Source organism: Heptranchias perlo, chromosome 23, assembly GCF_035084215.1.
Source record: "Heptranchias perlo isolate sHepPer1 chromosome 23, sHepPer1.hap1, whole genome shotgun sequence".
NCBI classification, from domain to species: domain Eukaryota; kingdom Metazoa; phylum Chordata; class Chondrichthyes; order Hexanchiformes; family Hexanchidae; genus Heptranchias; species Heptranchias perlo.
In genome coordinates, this window is record NC_090347.1 from 19,657,515 (window position 1) to 19,680,346 (window position 22,832).

At 39.7% G+C, this 22,832-nt stretch overlaps 2 protein-coding genes across 2 annotated transcripts in view; both read left to right on the forward strand.

Annotated features, from left to right (window-relative positions):
- The window catches only part of sdk2b (sidekick cell adhesion molecule 2b), a 712,889-nt gene that overhangs the window by 241,802 nt on the left and 448,255 nt on the right, over window positions 1-22,832 (forward strand). The window lies entirely within an intron of this gene.
- The window catches only part of rpl38 (ribosomal protein L38), a 535,859-nt gene continuing 520,978 nt past the window's right edge, over window positions 7,952-22,832 (forward strand). The window contains exon 1 of the mRNA XM_068004142.1: window positions 7,952-7,957. The gene's annotated coding sequence lies outside the window, so the exon portion shown is untranslated. The remainder of the gene's footprint in view (window positions 7,958-22,832) is intronic.

A 22,832-nucleotide genomic window follows, 5' to 3' on the forward strand; every position in this document is an offset into this window, starting at 1 on the left:
AGCTTTCCTTCTCACTATCAACCACATGGCCAATTTTTGTATCATCTGCAAACTTCTTAATCATGCCCCCCACATTTAAGTCCAAATCATTAATATATACCACAAAAAGCAAGGGATCTAGTACTAAGCCCTGCGGAACCCCACTGGAAACAGCCTTCCAGTCACAAAAACACCCGTCGACCATTACCCTTTGCTTCCTGCCACTGAGCCAATTTTGGATCCAACTTGCCACTTTCCCTTGGATCCCATGGGCTTGTACTTTTTTGACCAGTCCGCCACGTGGGACCTTGCTAAAAGCCTTGCTAAAATCCATGTAGACTGCATCAAATACACTACCCTCATCGCCCCTCCTTGTTACTTCTTCAAAAAATTCAATCAAGTTAGTCAGACACAACCTCCCCTTAACAAATACGTGCTGACTGTCCTTGATTAGTCCGTGCCTTTCTAAGTGACGGTTTATCCTGTCTCTCAGAATTGACTTCAATACTTTGCCCACCACCGAGGTCAGACTGACTGGTCTGTGATTACTCAGTCTATTCCTCTCTCTCTTTTTAAACAATGGTACAACGTTAGCAGTCCTCCAATCCTCCAGCACCACGCCTGAGTGGATTGGAAAATGATGGTCAGAGCCTCCGCTATTTCCTCCCTTGCTTCTTTTAACAGCCTGGTGATTTATCTACATTCAAAGATGCTAGTCCCCTTAATACTTCCTCTCTCACTATGTTTACCCCATCCAATATTTCACGTTCCTCCTCCTTAACTACAATGTCTGCACGTCCCTCTCTTTTGCGAAGACAAACACAAAGTATTCATTAAGAACCACACCAACATCTTCCACCTCCGCATATAGGTTACCTTTTTGGTCTCTAATAGGCCCTACTCTTTCCTTAGTTATCCTCTTGCTCTTAATGTATTTATAAAACATCATTGGTTTTCCTTGATTTTACTTGCCAGTAGTTTTTCATGCCCTCTCTTTGCTTTCCTAATTTCCTTTTTAATTTCACCCCTGCACTTTCTATACTCCTCTAGGCTTTCTGTAGTATTGAGCTCCCGGTGTCTGACATTAGCTTTCCTTTTTTGCCATATCTTACCCTGTATGCTCCTTGACGTCCAGGGGGCTCTAGATTTGGCAGTCCCACCCTTTTTCTTTGTGGGAACATGTTTATTTTGAACCCTTGAATCTCCCCCTTGAATGCCTGCCACTGCTCTGACATTGATTTACCTTCAAGCAGCTGTTTCCAGTCCATTTTTGCTAAATCACTTCTCAGCTTAGTAAAATTGGCCTTTCCCCAATTGAGAACTTTAACACCTTTTCAACTTGGTCCTTTTCCTTAACTATGCTAAATCTAACTGAGTTATGATCACTACCACCAAAATGCTCTCCGATTGATACTGCTTCCACCTGCCCAGCTTCATTTCCTAAAACTAAATCCAGAACTGCCCCCTCTCTTGTTGGGCTTGTTCCCTCCTGCCTAAAAAAGTTCTCCTGAATGCAATTTAAGAATTTTGTGCCCTCTATACGCTTCACAGTGTTTGTATCTCAGTTCATATTAGGGTAGTTGAAATTTCCTACTATTACTGCCCTATTGCTTTTGCAGTTCTCAGAAATTTGCTTACATATTTACTCTTCTAGCTGCCTCTGACTGCTTGGGGATCTATAGTACACTCCCAGTAGTATGACTGCCCCTTTTTTGTTCCTTAGCTCAACTCATTTGATAATCCTTCTTACATATCATCCCTCCTCACAGCTAGAATTGTTTCTTTAACCAAAATTGCCACCACCCCCCTCCTTTTTTATCCTCCTCTCTATCTCGCTTGAAAACCCTGTAACCAGGAACATCGAACTGCCATTCCTGCCCCTCTTTAAGCCATGTTTCTGTAATAGCTAAGATATCATAGTGCCATGTGTCTATTGGGAGTAAGTTTCTATTAAACTCTAATACAGTGAAGGGCATATTTCAGCTTTGTGAGAATATGAATAAACTACTTAGGCAATTTAAGATGCAACCCCAGTGTCTCTGTATTACTGCTTTAGAACACATCGTGCATTATCAAATATAATGAACAGAATGAGGATTGATTGAAGCAGAATCTGTATATTGGAACGTTGCTTATTATTAGTGGATTTGACCTCATAATAAATATCCTTTGCATTTAAGATATTCTCAGTTTTTCATACATCGCAGGCTGTATGTTTTCACCATTATTGCCGTCTCAGATGAAATTGCACAGTATTGCTGTTCCCCTCCTGATGCTCAGTTTTTGGGAATATTGGCAATTACCTCGGATTCATAGATTTATGACATTATCCAATTTTATTGCTTCATTAGATTCATTTGCAAATAATATTTGGGCCATGACAATTTAAGATTAAACAGGATTTCTATCCTTCTTTGTGAAATTTGCATTATAAGCCAAAAATGTGGTTTATAATTATGAAATTATATTTAAATATACTTATTTTTATAAACTGCTTTTCTACCTCTTGATTAATATTCAGTTATGTGTAAAGTCACATCTAACTATATCAATGGTAATACCTGAAAAAAGAAACATGTGTAATGAAACTGCTGCTTTTTTTTTGTTTATTGTGACTGCAGAGCTTAAATTAGCCTTGGACTGAGTTCCAATTCCACTGATATTAGCAGCTGTCCGGTGCCTCACCCCAAGTGACCATTTTTAATGTGCAAGTCTGGTGAGTGTTGAGAGGCTATTCCTCTATGGACGGCAGTACAGCCAAGCCTGATGCTGTCCCCATCTGATGCCCATACCTGCATGATTGTCATCAGGAATCATTTGATAGTTATCGGAATCAGGAGCCCTGTTCCTAATATCCCTGGACAACGGAACGTAGGAGTAGATCATTCAGACTCTCGAGCCTGCTCAGCCATTCAATTAGATCATGGCTGATTTGTACCTCAATCTGACTTACTCGCCTTAGCTCCATGTCCCTTGATATCCTTACCTCACAAAAAAGCTATCGGTCTCAGAAAGCTTAAATTGTCCCAGCATCCACACCCTTTTGGGGGAAGAATTCCAGATTTCTACTACCCTTCGTGTGGAAAAAGTACTTCCTGATTTTCCTCCCAAATGGCCTAGCTTTATTTTTAAGATTATGCCCCCTTGATTTCCCAATCAGAGGAAATAGTTTCTGTGTCTACCCTTTTGAATTCTTGTAACATTTTAAACCCCTCGATCAGATCACCTCTCAGTCTTCTATACTCAAGGGAATACAAGCCATGTTTATGCAACCTGTCCCCATAATTTTGCCCTTTAAGCTCAGCTATCATTCTGGTGAATCTGTGCTGCACCCTCTCTAAGGCCAATATATCCTTCCTGAGGTGCAGTTCCCAAAACCGCAATACTCTAGATGGGGTCTGACCAAGGCTTTGTACAACTGAAGCACAATTTCCTCCCCTTTGTAATCCAGCCCTCTTGAGATAAAGGCCAACATTCCATTAGCCTTTTTGATTGCTTTTTGTACCTGTCTACTAGCTTCAAATGATTTGTGTACCTGGACTCCCAAATCTCTTTTCTAGATAGTGAGACAACTGTGCCTCACTCTGCACAGTTGAGATCACTGACTCAGCAGAGACCACTTATTGAATTTAGCAGCTCTGTCAGCATCCCATGAAGTAATACATTTAGGAGAATGAAATTTGTTTCTGTGTGTATTTTTAATCTGCACGTGGATACAGTGGGGGAAAAATTGGAAAGGGTCCGTTTCGGGTGGGGGTAGCACGATGAGCTGGTACCCCGCGCCCGATGGACCCTACGCAGGCAGGACGCAAGTTTGGACCCATCTGAGGACTTACCTGCGATCAGCGTTCCTTTCCAGGCCTTGCACGTGGAATCAATGCAATTTGCACTTTCCACCACCAGAGGGAGCTCAATCTCTTAAAGGGAGGATGTCTCTTCGAGATCTCTTAAAAGGTCGCTGGTACCTGTTATTTGCCTGCACGGAGACTGAACAGAGATCAGACATCGCACACGTAAAACACAGATGCAGATCCCATCCCTATGTTTACACACTGATGAGTTGTGTTAAAACATTGAATAAAGGTTGCGCACTACTAAATCTCACATCCTACAATCTGCACGCCAGATCTCACCAATCTGCCGATCTGAGTTGGTAACAGGCCTGCGAGAGTGCATGCACCAAGGTTCTCTGCTGATGCACTAGACAACTTGGGTGCAAGAGGTGGACAGAAGGAGGGACATCCTGTATCCACAGTGGGGGGGGCGGGAGTTGCAAGAGGCCCTCCAGACATATACTCAAAAGGCAGTGGGAGGCAGCGGGGGACGAAGTCAATGCCAGGCGCACAGCGCTACGAACATGGATGCAGTGCAGGAAGAAGTTCAATGCTTTGACATGAGTGGTCAAGGTGAGTGAGGTCAACTGTCAAGTGGTGTCTCATACCAACTGCACCACGGACTACAACCCCCATCCCCCACATACCAATAAACTCTTTCCATCAGTACTCAACTCTTCCAATCAGATGCTTCCTCTCACCCCTACACATTACCACTGTTTCAAGCCGCCCACCCACAACTCACAGGCCACACACACTGGCAATTATTCAACCATGACAGGCACATCACCCAGACACACGTCCCGCTTTCTTGCAGAAGAAGGTGGCGCATATCAAGAGGCAGCAAGTGGCAGTGGCATTTAGCCCCTTGAGCCTGTTCCGCCATTCATTGAGATCATGATGGACCTGTGACCTAACTCCATATACCCACCTTCGCCCCATATCCCTTAATACCCTTGGTTCACAGAAACCTATTAATCTCGGATTTAACTTTCACAAGTGAATTAGCATCAAGTGCCGTCCGCAGAAGAGTGTTCCAAACCTCTTTGCGAGTAGAAGCATTTCCTAACTTCACTCCTGCACGTCCTGGTTCTAAATGTTAGGCTATGTCCCCACGTCCTAATATTGCAGTCTAGGAGACCTCCAAAAACAGTTACAAATGTCTCGGCAGCCAGAAGCAATAATCCAGTCACTAACCTGTAAATCTTGCATGGTCCCTTTAAATAGTGCCGGTGGGGGATCCTCCAGGCACTCTAAGACACGTTCAGATGGTCGGCGTTAAGACTGTGTGTTGAATTGAGCGTTGTGTCCCAAAATGGTGACTATCACTTTAAATCAGTGTTGCACACTGATTAAAGCCATTTTCTCCCTACTTTGCATGATTCCAGCGTCCGTTATCTGCGCCTGCGCTAACTCCTATACCAAGATGGCGTCTGGAGCAAGTCATGCAGGAAATGTGCGTGCGCATCTAAGACCGCCATCTTGGATGTCGGAGAGGCCGTGTAGCGCCGAAACAACGGGCGCTATACGGCCCAATTTAGGGCCCACTGTCCGGTCTGGCTTTAATTTTATCAGCACCAATTCTGTGTTTGAATACTTACCTCCAAGTGCATCAAAAACAAAAACTAACAGCCTCCTGTCCTAATGATGCTCCTTTACTTGAACAGAAGTCCTAATTCACCCTTTGTGCCTGCTACGTTCATGAGTTTACAGGCCTTTACTTACTTGTGAAGGAACTGAAGTAACACAAGTCCAATGTAGTTCTCGCAATACCAAAAATAGAAACTTTTATATACTCCATTCTCCTTATGCTTATTGAGTACTGGCACCTTGTCAGAGCAGCATCTTGGAACAGGTTTAGGTTATGAGATAGAAACCATGTTTATTTTCTCAGGACATGACAGTATTGCAAGAGTTAAAATATTGGGAGATGCTGGTACTACGTCGGGTCACAGTATTCAGCTCAAGTTTCAACCTTTGTTCGTGGGGTCTGTGTAGCATTGATATCACTGCATTGAATGCCAGGGGTTGAGCCTTGTTCCAACATCTGTTCAAGTGATTTTAATACAGTATTGAGCAAGAGAATAAGGCCTAATCCTGTTTCAGTCAATTACAAATCTAACGCATACATTCAGATATAATTAAATGAAAAACAGCTTTCCAGTAAGACTGGTGGCACTGACTTCAAAGGTTTTTTTTTCATATACCAATCAAAACAATCTAAGACAAACCAAAAAGGAATAATATTTTTTCTTTCATTACACACCTAGATCAGTAACATAACAACTAGTTCTCATGATATGTTCACCATAATCTAAGGATTTTTTTTTTAACCTGTTCAACTGTTTCACCTGAATGTTGGGCATCAATGTGGGTGAGTAAGCACATTCAGAGACTCCAAAAGGTTTGCAATTTTGTTCAGATTTTTTTCTAAATTTTTGTGCTCATCAAGGCAAGGGATACTCCTGATGGGGATGGAACTCTTCTTATTTCAGGCACCCAGTGTGACTATTAAGCACTTCAAAGTCAATTGTAGCAGAGCCAAATGCAGACTCTGCCCCAACGTTGTGCCTCAGCCCACTACCTCAGAAGAGTACCTCCTATTGCACCAGAGTGACATTTTTTCCATTTCATACACTAGTCACCCTGTGGCTTCTCTGAGTTAGATTGCTAATTAGTGCCCAACCAGTGACAGTTTTTGTGCTGTTGGACCATGTCCACTAGGAACTGGATTGAGACTGATCAAACTCATTTCACGTAGGATCCTAACAGCGAGCAGAGAATTTCATTCCGTCAGTCTGGGCTGTATATGAATGCAGGTCCCAGGGATCAAGGCCATTCTCTAAATCACTGTGCCACCAAGATCCTCTCAAATTGCTCCAGTCTTTTTTAAAGACTGATAGTTCCTGAACAAAACCATAGAATCATACAGATTTTACTGTTAGAACACAATATCCGATTTGGGTTCACCCCCTTCCCTACCTCCTTGTCATATTCTAACAGATGAAGGACCTCTCAGGGTATTATTTGTTCAGAAAATTCAAGTAGCTATGAATCAATAATGAGAGATTTAAACATTTTTTACCGAAGGAGGCCATTCAGCCCATCGTGCCTGTGCCAAAAAGTTTGAATAACTGTTGCAAAGTGATTTATATGCAATTTAAGAAATTATCCAAGAGGTAATGATGCCTTTTATACTGTTAGAACACAATATCCTATTTGGGTTCACCCCCTTCCCTACCTCCTTGTCATATTCCAACAGATGAAGGACCTCTTAGGGTATTACTTGTTCAGAAAATTCAAGTAGCTATGAATTAATAATGAGAGATTTAAACATTTTTTTGATGTGTTCAAATTTCCTGAAATGCATTTATCTGAAGTATGGATCAAAAAGGGAATTTCAATAGTGCATTCTTTGGTTGTATAAAGTGAAGAGTATTACGTTCGCAGAATGAGTGTCATGTTGAGTGTCAGCCATATTTTGTACCATGTACATTGAATGCTGCTGTATTTTCTGAAAATGCAGTCTGAACTATATAAATTTGAAGATTCAACAAATTGACCCAAACTGATCTGCTTTGGGACCTCCAATAGAGTTCACTGTTTTCTTTCTTCTTGTCTCCTTCGTTTGGCAACAGTGCAAAGACACAATCAAAGTGCAAAATCACAAAGCATTTCTTTCTTCATAGTTTTATCATAATAAACAAAGAAACCAATGGTTTGTGTGGCATTTGTAATTAAGTTAAGTTAGTAACAAACTAGAAGAAACTGAAGAGCTTCAAAACACCCACCATTTTAAGTATGTGACAGTTGTTAAGTATAAAAACATTTCCTGGTCAGAAACTGAAAACTTCCTGTACTTAACTATGCATATAAAGTTACACCAGTATTGATACAGTTTGTACATTTTAATTTTTGGTAGTTCTGAATTCTCAAAGATTTAAGGTAATCCAACTGTATCTCATGGCTTTATATATGGTGTTCTGTAATGTAGTTTCTCTGTTTCCCAGACCCTAATTAGACTTTGTAGCAGGCTGTGCTTTGTTTTCCTCTCTTGAGGGTTTCACTTTATTTCCACAAGAGTGAGAATGTACCAAGAAAACTATGGAAGTAATGAAATACAATAGTTTTGCTTGGCTGAGCCTGGAAAACTCATTAAACACATGTGACTTTGGTAGAGAGAGCCATATGTTGAAGTTGTGAATTTGCTTGTACCTCGTAACACTACAATGGAGGATGCACATGTCGTTCTTGTACTGAGTCACACGCTGCAGTTATGCTTGTTTATGCTACACACTTATAAATGAAATATGTATCAACCATCTCTTTCAATTCCATGTAGAATATGAAGTTTTATCATCATCCTTCTCATAGCTTGTATACCAAGTGTGTTTACCTAAAGCCCTATGGTCATATGTGGCCTCAAACCCTGATAATCTTGCCCTCCAAAACATGGCAATTCAGTTCTATTTGTGCTTATTTCTTTTTTGCAGGTTTGTCTTGTTTAACTTTTGTGGACCTGAGCTTTGGAAAGGTTTTTTTAAGCACTATTGGTTCATGGTGGATTAGTACTAACTCAGAACACCAAGATCTGATAGTATCAGCAATTTGCATTATGTGTAAATATGAATTTAAACTTCATGGGGGTGATTTTAAACCCCGAGAACGGGTGGTTTGGGGGCAGGTGGGAGTTGAAAATACTTGTTTTTTTGGGTCGCGACCGCAAAATTTTTGGACTTGGCATTCCCAGTGGGAAGCTTGTACTTTTACGCGCCGACGTTAAACCCGGAAATAAAGCTGGGTTGCGGTCGTGACCCAAAAAACAACTATTTTCAACTCCCTCCTGCCCCCAAGCCACCCATTCTTGGGGTTTAAAATCACCCCCCCATATGTGGCCTCCTAGGCTCCATGTTTCACATGTATGCAGCCCACAAGGACACAATTTTGGCCACCCTTGTTGTATACAAATAGTTTTTCCTGTAAGATCTAACAGTGTGGTTTTTGTTATATATAAATCATTGCCGCTATTTCATTAAATCTTCACTTCCTAAAGTTTGGAAGAAAGACTTTGATTTATAAGGCACTTCAGCAGAAAAGTCTCAAAAGGCTTATTTTGAAATGCAGCAGTTATTGTTATTCATGCAAACAAAGCAGCAATTTTATACAGCAAGATGGCACAAATAGCAATGAGATGAATTGCATAAATCTGTTTTTGGTGGTGTTGGTTTCTAAAGAAATGTTACCGAGTCTTTTAACATTCACCTGAGCCACTAGAATGGGCAATCGGGACCTTATCCGAAGGATGACAAAGCAGCTCTCCCTTTATTGATGAGAACATCCTCTTAGATACAGAAAGATTGTCCTGCAAATTTCATTAAACATTCCTGCAAATTATACCAAAACCTTATAGAATTTACAAACCAGCATTCAGAGAGTCAGAGATTAGATCCACCTATTCACCTCTCAGACATGGAGTCGTGAATGTGTGGGGAATCTAAAGGGAGAGGAATTATTTAATGATTTTATTGCTTTATCAAATTCAACTGCAAACTTCAAATTTAAAAAAGTGATTTGATGCAATTAATTCCAAACCCAATTATATTTTTCTAAAAAGCATAGAAAAACTACATCAAAGATCTCATTTCATAAGTTACCCATTCTATATACTGTCATGGGAGCTGTTTTTTCTTTATAAAATATAAACTTATCATAATCCAGACATTTTGATAGTCTCTGTGTCCCTTTGCAACAAAGTTCCTGGAGAACAGGGCTAACTCCCCAAACTACGCTTCAACCAAAATGTGGGTAGGACAAAAATCCAGGAGCTACTCCATAAACATTTGTTGTATTTGATTTTATAAACTAAGTTCTAAGTAGTTAGTAAAGTTTAACATTGTACATTGATGGTAATTAGCAGCTCTGCTGGGTGCCCTGCCTGCATTCAGTTTCTAAGTGGTTGGCACCTACTGATTGGCATCCTTTTGGTCCTGGATACTAATCACAACAGGCTGTATGAAACCACTTGCTGATTGAGCCTACAGCTGGCTATCAATTGAATAGCTCTCTAATGAATTAGAGGTCTGAAATAGTGGGTCTTCAGGATGCTGTGGGAATAAGATTAAAACTAAGTTTCTCCTACAAGGTAATAGAATTTTACAAATGTTATTGCAATAAGTAGATTCAAGGGGAGTATGTTACACTTCCCTGTGCTTACCACCTTCTCTAAAAGTGTTGAAAAAACTCAAAGGTGCCAATAGCTTTAAGCCTGAATCTGTATGATCTGGGAATGAAAATTAAATTTAAAACAAGATTTATAATATTTTATCACAAACCAGTGGGTTCATGACATAGTGCACAAACTATCACTGTGGACACTTGCAAAACTAATTGGAAAAGATCTTTACAAAACATTTCATCCAAATGATCCATTTGACAGATCTGCTTATAAAGTAATATCCAGCACTGGAATTTTGGAATAATTGATAATAGAAGCCTTGTGATGAGACAGTCTTAAAGTTGCCTTTTTGAAAGGCCTTTTGCTGAACTATTTATTGTCCAAACTTTCCATAGCAAAGAAATCTAATTTTACACGTAGAAGAAAATATGTCACTTAATTGATTAGTGTTCATTAAAATTCTTCGACAAACCCAACCACTTTCATCAGCTCTGTAAACCATCACCAATAGACCCATCAATGGAGGCAAATTAATGTACAGGCTTAGGAAATCAATTCTGTGTGAAGAGGCGCCCTCTCTGCGCCTGTCATTTTAAGATCGATGAGACCTGCTTTTAATTCCAACCAGTTCAGACAGTTAATTAGGAAAAATAACTTGCTGTTTGGTTTTCTTGTTGCCATTGGCTTTGTGGTAATTACAATTCAGCATTCAGGCTCCAGTTGGACATCAAGCCCTGAAGCACCCCATGTGTTACAACGACGTATTATCAGGAGCACAGTGTCCATACAAAGGGCGTGGATAATGAAGAATTCATTAGTTATTAACTGACTTGGAAATGGATTTATATAAATTTTGTGGTCGAGACTATTCCCAGCTTTATATTCATATTAAATTATAGATAAAGAAGATACAAAATTAAGTCAACTCACACTGGTCCATCATGGGACAGTTTAATTCCTTATTCACCAATACCTATCAAAGATCCCCAAGCTTTTGTATACTTTGATAACCCATGATATGGGCTGTTGCTTCTATAGCTGGCATCATGTTCTTAATGTTACGAGAACATGACATACTTCGCCCTCCTCATGCAAAAAACGCTTTGTCTTTTCTTTTAAAAAGAAACCACAAACATTTGGTACAAATGGCTATTATATCCCTCTCTCAAAGCCATTAACCTATCTCCACCACTACCTGAGTAGCTATTTTACTCATGATGCTGCTGGCACAGCCCAGTGTTTACAAACACACTTCCTGCTATGTTTGCAATTCCACTGCTAACATCTCAGGGATACTCCCTGAAAGGCTCCCTGAAAAGAGCAAACAGCTCTTATTTCGCAAAAGAGAAAAAAATTAACAAAGTTGCTGCAAACTGTCTTGCTTACTTGCAGTAACTTCAGAGGAAATGGTAAAAAGTTTTCTTTTGCCCTGCCAAGTTGTTGTGGGAGCAAACGTAACAATTATTGAAAGCACCCTCACCGCAGCCTCTCTTAGATTGAAATGGCCAGTATTTGAAAGCGGAGAGCAAAGTTGCAATATACCATGATTTATTCACCAATAATCAGCATCTAAACTCCTATTTCCCCCTGCCCCCTCCCCAAACAAAATGTAATGCACAGTACCTCTCAAGTGCCACTACCTTTTAAGGCTAAAAGTCAGTCCACCTTCTTACCCATTCACTTATGCATCACTACCATTACTCAATGTGCCACCATGTTCTTGTGGGGAAAACAGTGAAAAACAGCAATTTCTCTCAATCTGTCAGGCATCTGGAAAGTTGTATTTTTGAGCAACCCATTACAGGGAGTGTGGGTCACCAGCCCACTGTCTTAGTCAGGGTAAAGTGTACAGTAAGGTGTACAAGAAGAAGAAAAATAATTATAAAAACAGGTACAGAGTTCATTAAAATTAAAAATTTAAAAGAAACTCTTTTAGAAGGAAAGATTTGCAGAGCTATGGGGAAAGAGTGGGAGAGTGGAACTAATTGGATAGCTCTTTCAAAGTGCAGGCATTATGGGCCTCCTTCTGTGCTGGAGGATTCTATGATTCTAGTCTGCCTTTTCAATGTCTCCTGACAGCTGACAGCGAATTACAGAGTTGCAATTCCATCCCGTTGTTCTGTTAATTTTCATACACTGCTTGAGATTTGCTATCACAGTTCATGATAAAACCCAGCAACTTGATCTCACCCATCAGTACTGTCCAACCCTACTCTCTATAAACACAGTTATAATTGTAATTAGCACATTTCTCATTTGTTAGTCATTGTAACATAACTCACTTGTTTTTTGGAAAAGGATCTATGTTGCTTTCAGCAACAGTTCATCTTTTTGTATCTTGAGTTGCTGACTTGAGTTTTTAGGAACAGGAGAAACAGAACATCACTGGGTGACTGAGTGTCTTCTAGCAGCATTTACAAACCATTGTTTTATTTAACTGTTTTTTATCTTGAGGTTACACTTTTGCCCCCTCAGGTTCCCACCACATTTAGCCTCTCCTGGATAATATACCCCCTGCAGCTGAGAGAGTAAGCCAGGCCAGCACCAGTATTGCTATCAGCCAGCTATCAGCAATGTCCAAGTTTAGACTAGTACAGATTCCACAAAGATCCCGAATCAACTTAGATGTTGCGCACTTCACTGTCATTTCATCTCAGCTTCAAACAAATTTCTCATAGGAAAGGAATGGCTTTATTTCTGCTGATCATTATAGTTGAACCATTCTTTATTCCTGTTGGTAACAAGAACCAAAACACATGTTCAATTCATACTTGAACTATTTTAGTAAAGCAACAATATATTGGCTAGTCTGATGTTACAACATCAAAACTGAAAACAAAATGGCAAATGCAGAGCTTGTATATTAAACACAACTACCCTTCAAGTGCACAGAGGTTCATGTTTCCTTCTGGAACCACAGTGCAAGGGTCAACTTTCCATCCAGAACTGAGGTGCATGTGCACAGAGGCTCGACTTTCCAGTTAAAACTGCAATATGTGTACGTGGAGGGCTGGGTTTCCATATGGAACTGTGCTATGAATGCATACAGACTGTCGGGTGTCCATCTAAAACCACAACACGTGCATAGGGTCAGGTTTCTTTGCCCCTTCCCTTCATTGTCTCTTGCATTTTTCATTGAAGCATTGAGAGAATTTCTTTGTAAAATTAAAATTTAATTCCATTAAACGTTATTACATTTAAATCTACTGCAGTGCAGTCAGCTGTTTGCATTGTGTAATCAGCTCCAGCATTTTTAATATAGTTGGCCTGTTTTGAGCCTCAATTAAGGAATACTCCTTTATGTAAGAGCCCTTTATACTTATCTGATTAAAAGCTCCATCTGTGCTCTAAATTGAGTCATGATATGGGCCTGCCTGGCTGCCAGCCTGGTAGTGCCACTGAATTAGAATTCCCCCAGCTGCCATCACTTTTTATTTATTCAGTAAGTAACAGAAACAATTTGACCCAAGTCCATTCCAGGCAGGAGGTCTGGAACTTCAGAAAATAAACCAATGATTTATTCACATAAGACAATGGATCTGAGCTGAAACTGAGACCTAGGTCTTTCCTATGGCATAGTCAACCGGATCACAGACTCTGTTATAACGACTTTATTCCATCAAAAGTATGGATAACTCAATTCTTTGCTGAAGTGTTGAGGTGTGCATTTTATCTACAGTGTATACATTACAATTGAGAAAGATATACACAATGTAACAATATGCACTTTATTGAATGCTTCATAAATAACAATGTAATTACAATATTGATTGCAAGACTTTTGCTGTTCCATATTATAATTCCATGAATAATTTATTGATTACAATGTAAATGGAACCACTGTATTTCCTTTGTTGTCATCTGCAGCATTGCAGGGCCATGTCCAATGAGGTAATTACAAGTTAAATGATAATATTTACAGAAACAGAGCTGATTTTGAGCGAGAGCCTGGATTTTAAGATGTGAAATCAACTCCAGTGGTACAGGTTACAGTAAAAAAATAATTTTAAAATATATTCTCCAATATGGGGTCATCAGATCAGTAGGACATTAAACCTTAAATTTTGAGAGGCCCTGTTTGACTGTCAAGACCTCGCATCCAGCTAGTCCATATCAGAAAATAATGGGCAGTGCACTCATGAGTTTCCAAAAGGCACTGGCCATGTGTGAGGCTTTTCTGGTGACACGGACCCTGAATAATTTAACCTGTAGTCTATGTTACTAAGGAAAATATTGAGGCACCCAAATTGTATGTATTTCACATCACAATGTTTTGATCCTCTGCTGTCAGTAGTTCCCTGAAAGTTATTACTATAATTTAAATAAAAAGGCTCAATCATTCTTGTTGTCTTCGGGTGCCAAGTGCAATGGTAACTCTGGAGTCAGGTTCCAATCTTACTCTGGAATGCAATGTTTTGAGACCTCACCAGGGGTAAGGGGCCATCTCACACCATTTGGTCTTGACATCACGTGGAATATAATCCAATGTGAAGTCAAGCTGCGTTTAAGAATTGCTCAGGCCTCCTGTGCACTTTATAAGTTCAAGCTGAGTCGCCTTTTTTTAATGTTTTGAGAAAGCAAATGCTCCTCTTGGTGCTCTCATAACATTAAAAAAATTACCATCTGGAGAGTAATGAGAAAAGTTCTCTACTGGCAGCCAAACAATATAACTGTCATTTTGCCAGTTTCACACCTGCTGACCTCAGACTGAAAGCATAATATAATTGTCGCTTTAAGGAAGCTGTCCTATGTATCTGGAAGCTAATTCAGTTTCCGTTTCTATTTTTTTTAAATGAAGCTTTACCTATAATTTGAATTATTCCCTATCCAAACGTGTAGTACCGCTCCCAAGAGAGGGAGCAAGCTTGAGGGGATGAACACCAGACTAAAGCACGTGCCAATGCCAAAATTCAGGGTAGTGAAGTTAGCACCTGATCCATGCAATGCACCCCACAACCTGTGTGGGAGAGGGATGCAGAGACCCAAACACAAAATTGATTAAGGGGACAGCACTGTAAATTAACAAATATAAAACATAATTTTAGCCACCACACTGATTCAGTAGAACATGGTTCTGAGCCATTAGATCAGGATGCTGTTGGATTCAATTCCCAGTCTACGGAGTTAGCCAGGGCTGCTGCAGTTACAATTGATCTCAGAGGTCCTGGGCGAAAGAAGGGAAAGATTAGTGGGTTTCCTAATCCGAACACTATCCAATGGAAAGTACACATAAGGTGAGAACAGGATCATGGTTGACTCTGATGCACCTAAAACCTGCCAGCAGTCACAGTCTGCTCAGGGCAAAACACTGGAGAGCTGGCAGCCTCTATGTTGGCCAGGATAATAAGAGAACTCCCTCCTCTTCTTCAAATTGCGTCATGGGACCTCTTACATCAACCCAAACAAGCAGACTTAACCATGGTTTAACATCTCATCTGAAAGACAATGACAGCATCGATGCAGCACTCGTCAGTGCTGGGCTGAAGTGTCAGCCTGGATTATGTGCTTAAATTATGAATTGGGTCTCGAACCTACGACCTTGTGACTTGGAGGCAAACTAACTCTAGGTCCATTCTGGGCACCTGGACATTCATTCTCTGCGTATTGTGCTGCTGCTTTAACATTGTTAGACTGACTTCAGCTTTCCAGATCAACAGAAAACTCTTTTTTTCATTTCTCCCCATGGAAATCTGTCAGGTCTTCCCCTAAAACCCTATTAGCCAGATCTTAACAGGACTTCTTTCATGTTTTAGTTATTTTTGGCACAAACTTTAAAGAATGGGCATAAAACCTAGAACAGTAGTAATAACAACACAAACAAGTGTTGCCACTTCGTTACTTGGTTTCCAGCTAGTTTTAATGTACTTATCCACGGTCGTTACATTTCGCTTCTCGTGGAAAAAAAGAGCTATCTCGAAGGTCAAAGTAACATTGCAGATGTAAGTTAAGATTCAAGTTAAAAAAATTAATAAATGCAAATTTTAAGGTTTAAATCAGAGTATTTATTGGCTGCCTTAGAGATCAACAATCAGCTCCACACCAATATAGCAAAGCGTCATTTTCTCTAATTCTAACATCTCCATTCTGTACTCAAGTTTGCATCTACTCATTAAACTGAACTGACTCTACACTTCATTATTCTACATTTCTTAAACAACCATTTCTGCTGTAACTATTACTATACCACAAGAGTGATAAAATTTCAGCAGATTGTTAATTGAGAAATGTATGGATTGGTACAAAGTTTCAAATGGCCATTATTTAATTTGTAAACCATTGACATTTCAGGGTTGAGAAGAGAGCCCCAGGGATTGTGTTGGGAAACTTACTGCTTCTAATTTATATTAGCAACTTGGATTCAGACACTCAATGCACATTAGTCAAATTCACAACCAGTGCTAAACTGGAGAGGGAGCCAGTTGATTCTGATGAGATGATCAAGGATCTACAAAATGAGTTGGATAAAATCTGTCAGTGGCAGATAAAATTCATAGTGAATAAGTGTATAGTATTGCACATTGGAAGAAAAATACTCTACGAATAGTGTTGAAATAGTTAAAGTGAAGATGAAAGAGATCTAAGGGTTTTAGTAGAGCCAGCGATTAACACATCCAGTCACTGTGGAGCAGCAATCAACAAAACAACTTGAGCACTGAACTATATTGATAAATCAGCAGTGTACAAGTCAGAGGATGCCCTGTTAAAACTGTGCAGTACTCTGATCAGATTGCACCTTAAATACTCTGTCAGTTTTAGTCATCAAGATGTAAGGAAGATTTTCTAGCCCTGGTAGCACTGCAGGGAAGAGCCACAAGACTGATCCTTTGCATCAGATGACTGGGTGATGAGGAAAGAGTGAAAAACTTAGGCTCTTCAGCCTTTTAAAGAAGGCAACAGAGGGGGGACTACATAGAGCTGCATGACAACAATTTGCATTTACATGGTGTCTTTAAAATGGAGGAGAAAAGGAGCAGGCACTGAGCCTTTGTGGGAGAGTTTGGAGAGGTGACTGAAAGCTTGATCTATGTGATATGTTTTGGGAAAGGTTTTAAAGGTGGGTAGGGAGGTAGAGTGATGGAAGAATTTGGGATGAAGTTACAAAGAGTCGGGCTGAAGTCTCTGACACCTAAGTTAGAGCAGAGGGAGAGGGGATGCATGGGATTTGTAAAAGGCAAGTCACATATGACAAAACTTAATAGAGTTCTTTGAGGAAATAATGGAGCGGACTGTAAGGAACTTCAGGAGGGGATCAATAGATTGGGCAGATAGAAGGATGCAGATTTTTTTTCATTCTCGGGATAAGGGCATCGCTGGCAAAGCTGGCATTTATTGCCCATCCCTAGCTACCCTGGAGAAGGTGGCGGTGGGCCTTCTTGATTTGCTGCTATCCTTGTGGTGAAGATACTCCTTCAATGCTTTTATAAACAATTTTACAACACCAAGTTATAGTCCAGCAATTTTATTTTAAATTCACAAGCTTTCGGAGGCTTCCTCCTTCGTCAGGTGAACGTTCACCTGACGAAGGAGGAAGCCTCCGAAAGCTTGTGAATTTAAAATAAAATTGCTGGACTATAACTTGGTGTTGTAAAATTGTTTACAATTGTCAACCCCAGTCCATCACCGGCATCTCCACATCAATGCTTTTAGGTAGGGAGTTCTAGGATTTTGACCCAGCAATGTCAAAGGAATGTCCAGGTTGGGATGGTGTGTGACTTGGAGTTTCAGAAACTCGCTCCATCCAGTGGTCAGACTCTGCACTATATGATGACAGTTGGCACAGCAAAATTGAATGGAAAATGTTGGCATAGCAATTTACAATGGTAAATATTGACACAAAAGCGTGACCAAAAATCATGACAACAGTGAGTAAGATTTGTGGACAAGTAGTGCATGCTTTAAGTAAAAGATTTTTTAATTGTTCTATTTCCCCCATTTGAAGTTATTTTCTCTCCCCCCTGCCGCCCCCCCCTCCCCCGACCCCCTTTTAAACCTCACACTGAGGAATGAATAGTTTCTTAGCTGAGAAAATGAGTGTGGTAAATAAACATTTCCCAGCTTCTAGTGCTGTTCATGGGTACATACAGGATGCTTTATCACCAACTGGATCATTTTACACTACTTTCAAGGCTGGGTGCTTTATAAGAATCTTTGGAAAAAGGGCAGCTTAAGTTGTCTTTATTACAAGATCCTCATCACTTCATGCCTTGCTCACTGCAGAGCAGAGCCAAGCCTTTTGTTGCTACCAACGTCAGAAAATGTGCTAGTCACAGTCAAACTAAAAGCATCTTATTTAGACAAATGAAAATCGGATTATAAATCAGTAGAGCCCAGACCACATGCCATGAGTTAGGAGTCAGTCAATATACCAACTGAAAGCAATCTCAACAGTATGTACATAAAGTCTGATTCTGTAGGCTCCATTTCAGACACAAACAAACAAAATGATTTGAATCAAATAGAAACCGCTCAACTACTACAACAGTATTCCAGTTGTTGAGCTACACTAAACTTCAGAGGGTTATAAAGAAAATGACAATCACTGGAAGGTAGAACAGCAAACCCTGTTCTATCTGCTTTCTGAAGGAAAATGGAAAATAATGAATTTGAAATTGAATCCTTAGTTATATCTGGTTACTCTCACAAGGTTGTCCTATGGATTGTCAATCAAATTAAAGCCCCTCTCAAGATAGTTCCCATAATTTGCCATGGTGACAGGAGTGAAAAAGCCAATTAACTCTTTATGACATCTCAGTCCTGAGAACAACAAGATGCCTTTGTGTTCTCAGATATCTCCTAATTTGAACCATTAAGCTCATCAACGGTCTCTTCAACAAAGGCAGGACTTCCCTTTTTCCGGGGAATAAATGTGATTGTTCTTCTGCCACTTTGAAATAGTTTATTTTTTAAAATCTTAAAAGTTATTTTTCTCTGTCATCACAATATGGAGTGATATCATTAAGAGGTCTCCACTGCAATGTTCTTTTCCCAGCTATTGTCATGTTATTTTAGTAGGTAACTGCTCAGTTAGGTGCAGCACCAATTTATAAATCTGTTTTTGAGAAAATCTATTGGTCCTTTCAAAATAGTCCCAATTCAGTTGCAGCCTTCCACTACCAGTGGGCCATCTGAACGCTGTCTGCATCATTAATAGCGAAAACCAGATCATGATTTAACTGCAAACAATTTTAGTTTGATTTGGACTATTGCATCAGTGATGCCCTCCTCTTGAGGAGAGCACCTGTAGTGATATTTTGTTCTGGTGGTATTGGGCTAGCCCAGTCCCATTTTATTGGCCCAACTTGAAAATGTTTACTTAATCAAGATAGGCCAGGAAGTCAGAGTTTGCTGTAATTCTAGTTTTCAACCCATTTAAAATTGATATTTTAATAAGTCAGTATGTCTTCGTTTCTTTCAGTAATTGTGCTGTTGATAGATATTTGCCCCTCAGTACATTATTATAAGATTCTGTTTGTTTTCATTAGCCAATTACAGTCAATTCCTCGAGAGCAAATGGAACATTCCCAACAGAAAACCTTACTTTGTTTTGCTGTATTTACTTTGGCAGTTTGCCACAAATATCAGCACCACCAATGATGGCAAAGCCATACTATTAACTCGCCACACATTCTGAAGCAGATAGTTTCAGCCACAGCGCAATACAGTTTCAGGATGGTGGCCTCAGACTTAAACTCTACTGATTTGGTATTGAAGCTGAAAATTCTGTTTGCTTCATTAATTGCTGCTCTGCAATGACAGTGTAATCTATGAAAGCTCATCGATCTTTTCCAGCTTCTCCCTCTGATAATTCAACACCATTAATGAAATGTATTCTCCATTTTTTTAATCTAGTGTGTAAGACCTTAAATTTATCTGCATAGAATTTCATCTCCATAGTTCTGCCCATTTGTAAATATTGTCTAGTTGCTTTCATTCCTTAGCTGCTTTACCAGACTTTACTGCTCCCTCTAATTTAGTGTTATCTTAAATTTCATCAACTCCTATCGAATATGTATATAAAATAGAGCCTTGTGGTACAATTGCTCTGTGTATTCAGGATATCTATACTGATCTTTGAGCTTGAGCTATTCTTTTAAATTCTCCATTGGCAGAAACAGTCATCAGTTCCAGACAATCTAAGCACAAAAGTATATTTGCTGAATCACTTGAATGACTCTAAGTATTTGCACATGCAATGTTGATAACAACGTTATAGTCCACATTGATAGATTCATTGCTATGTGACTGTGAAACTTTTATCTGCAATATTCACAGGTCACTGAACTGCAATGAAGAATTGTTGACTTGAGGGTTGTGTGGGTTTAGGCTATTTCAATAACTTAGTTGTTTGAAGTTTATCATAAAAGAGGTAATCTGAATCCATTGGTCAATCCAAAATGAACTTTTGGGTGTTCTGATATGGCTTGCTCAGTGATTTTTCTTAATTCCTTCTTCAAAGTAGTCAGCAGTAATGGATTTACAGGCCTGCTTTGAAGATGGACTGTCGGTGTTTTATGTTAATTTGCACACAACTGGCAGTAGAATTTGAGTTAATAAACAATATTGCTGTGTTGTTGAATTTTTAAAATAACTATCAATGGGAAATTAATTTCTCTTGAAACCCGACTTCCTTTTAAATTAATTTTCCCAATCGTTGATTTCAATTTGGTAATAGTTACTGAAATGATTAGATAGATATCTAAATGAATTAACTCGTGGTCATCTTGAACATCCTGGCCAAGAGTTAATGTTATGTCTTGCATTATTATGCTGAGGTAATTCTTGCTCAATTTTACGTTCCAGATTTTGAGTGGATACATGTTAATTCGCCAGAAAACCTCCAAAAATCTCTACTGCATTTCAGTGTTTGTTACTACAACAATGTTACTGGTTTTAGGGATGCAACCATATACAAATTGTAGATTGGACCCACATTTTAACTTGAAGTCCCCTAAAATGCAGCTATTATCATTCAGTTTTATTGTAGTCCTTTATTAAGTAACTGTTCAATATTGAGTGACTACAGTTGAGACTTAATATTTTGGCATCACTACCAGACTCTGCAGCTCAGGATCTGAATGTGTGGATCAATTTTAAGCACAGTACTTGGTCATGCCACAAGTGTCTAGCTTGGTGACAAGTTAATAAATCAATAATTTTCACATGTAGTCACGTTTTTGTATTTGTCTGTCTATTCTCGAATTTGCATAACGCAGATATTGACAAAGTAAATCATTTCAGACACTATGATAGTATAAAGTATCTAAATTCATGGAACTCAGTAATGAGGACATTTTTTTTTCCCCCACTGTTATAAATCGCAGTGATGGGATACTCTCTTTTTGCTCTCAGCTAGTGATCTCTTAAGAATTTTCTTCCATTAGAGGTTAGAACTAGGAACATAGGAGCAGGAGTCGGCCATTCAGCCCCTCAAACCTGTTCCGCCATTCAATTAGATCATGGCTGATCTAATTGAATGGCGGAATCTTAATTCCATCTATCCACCTTGGTTCCGTAATCCTTAATACCCTTGCCTAACAAAAATCCATCAAATTCGGTTTTGACATTTTCAATTGACCTAGCCTCAACAACTTTTTGGGGGCGAAAGTTCCTGGTTTCCGCTCCCCTTTGTGTGAAGAAGTGCTTTCTGACATCACCCCTGAACGGCCAACTCTAGTTTTAAGGTTATGTCTCCTTATCCTAGACTCTCCTGCCAGAGGAAATAGTTTCTCTCTGTTTACCCTATCAACTCCTTCAATCATCTTAAACACCTCAACTAGATCACCCCTTGATCTTCTATATTCAAGGGAATACAAGCCTAGACTCTGTAACCTGTCCTCATAATTTAACCCTTTTAGCCCCGGTAGCATTCTGGTGAATCTGCTAAGCCTCCAAGGCTAATATATCCTTCCTGAGGTGCGGTGGCCAGAACTGAATGCAATACTCCAGATGGGGTCTAACCAATGCCGTAACATAACTATCCCTTTATATTCCAGCCCTCTTGAGATAAAGGCCAACATTCCATTGGCTGTTTTAATCATTTTTTGTATCTGTCCACTAGCTTTTAGTGACTTATGTACTTCGACCCAAAAATCCCTCTGCTCATCCACTGTCCCTAGCTTCTTGCCGTTTAGAAAATACTCTGATCTGTCTTTATTAGGTCTAAAGTGGATGACCTCACACTTTCCCACATTAAACTCCATCTGCCACAGTTTTGCCCACTCACTTTGCAACTTTCTGCTCCCGTCTACGTTACTTACTGTGCCACCTAACTTAATGTCATCAGCAAACTTAGATGCACACCTCTCTATTCCTTCATCCAAGTCATTTATAAATATAGTGAAAAACTGCGGCCCCAGTACAGATAGTGGGGGACACCACTAGTCACATCCTGCCAATTGGAGTACATACCCATTATCCCTACTCTCTGTCTCCTACCTCCAAACCAATTCCCTATCCAAACCAATAGGTTGCCTCCAGCACGTGCTCTCAACTGGTGGTAAATGGTTAAATGAAATGCAATTTTCTGTTTTTAAGATTGCTATTAGATCTCTGGTGGCATTGAACGGAGTTGGAGAATATAATCGCTTTCTTACTTGTCTCTATTTTAGTATTGTTCTTTCTCTTTCTTTCATTCTTTCTCTGTCTCTCCCTTTCTATTTTTTGCTTTACTCTCTCTATTTTTGCTTTTCTCTGATTCTTTTTCTGTCTTTTTCTTTTCTTTCAGGGGGAAAGTGGTGGGTTTTATTGCAGGTAAAGATGCCCTTGAGGACTGCAGTTTTTATGTGATGCAGAGAAATGCAGGGAAAATGTGGTCTGCAACTTGCAGCAGCTACCTGCTTATCCCC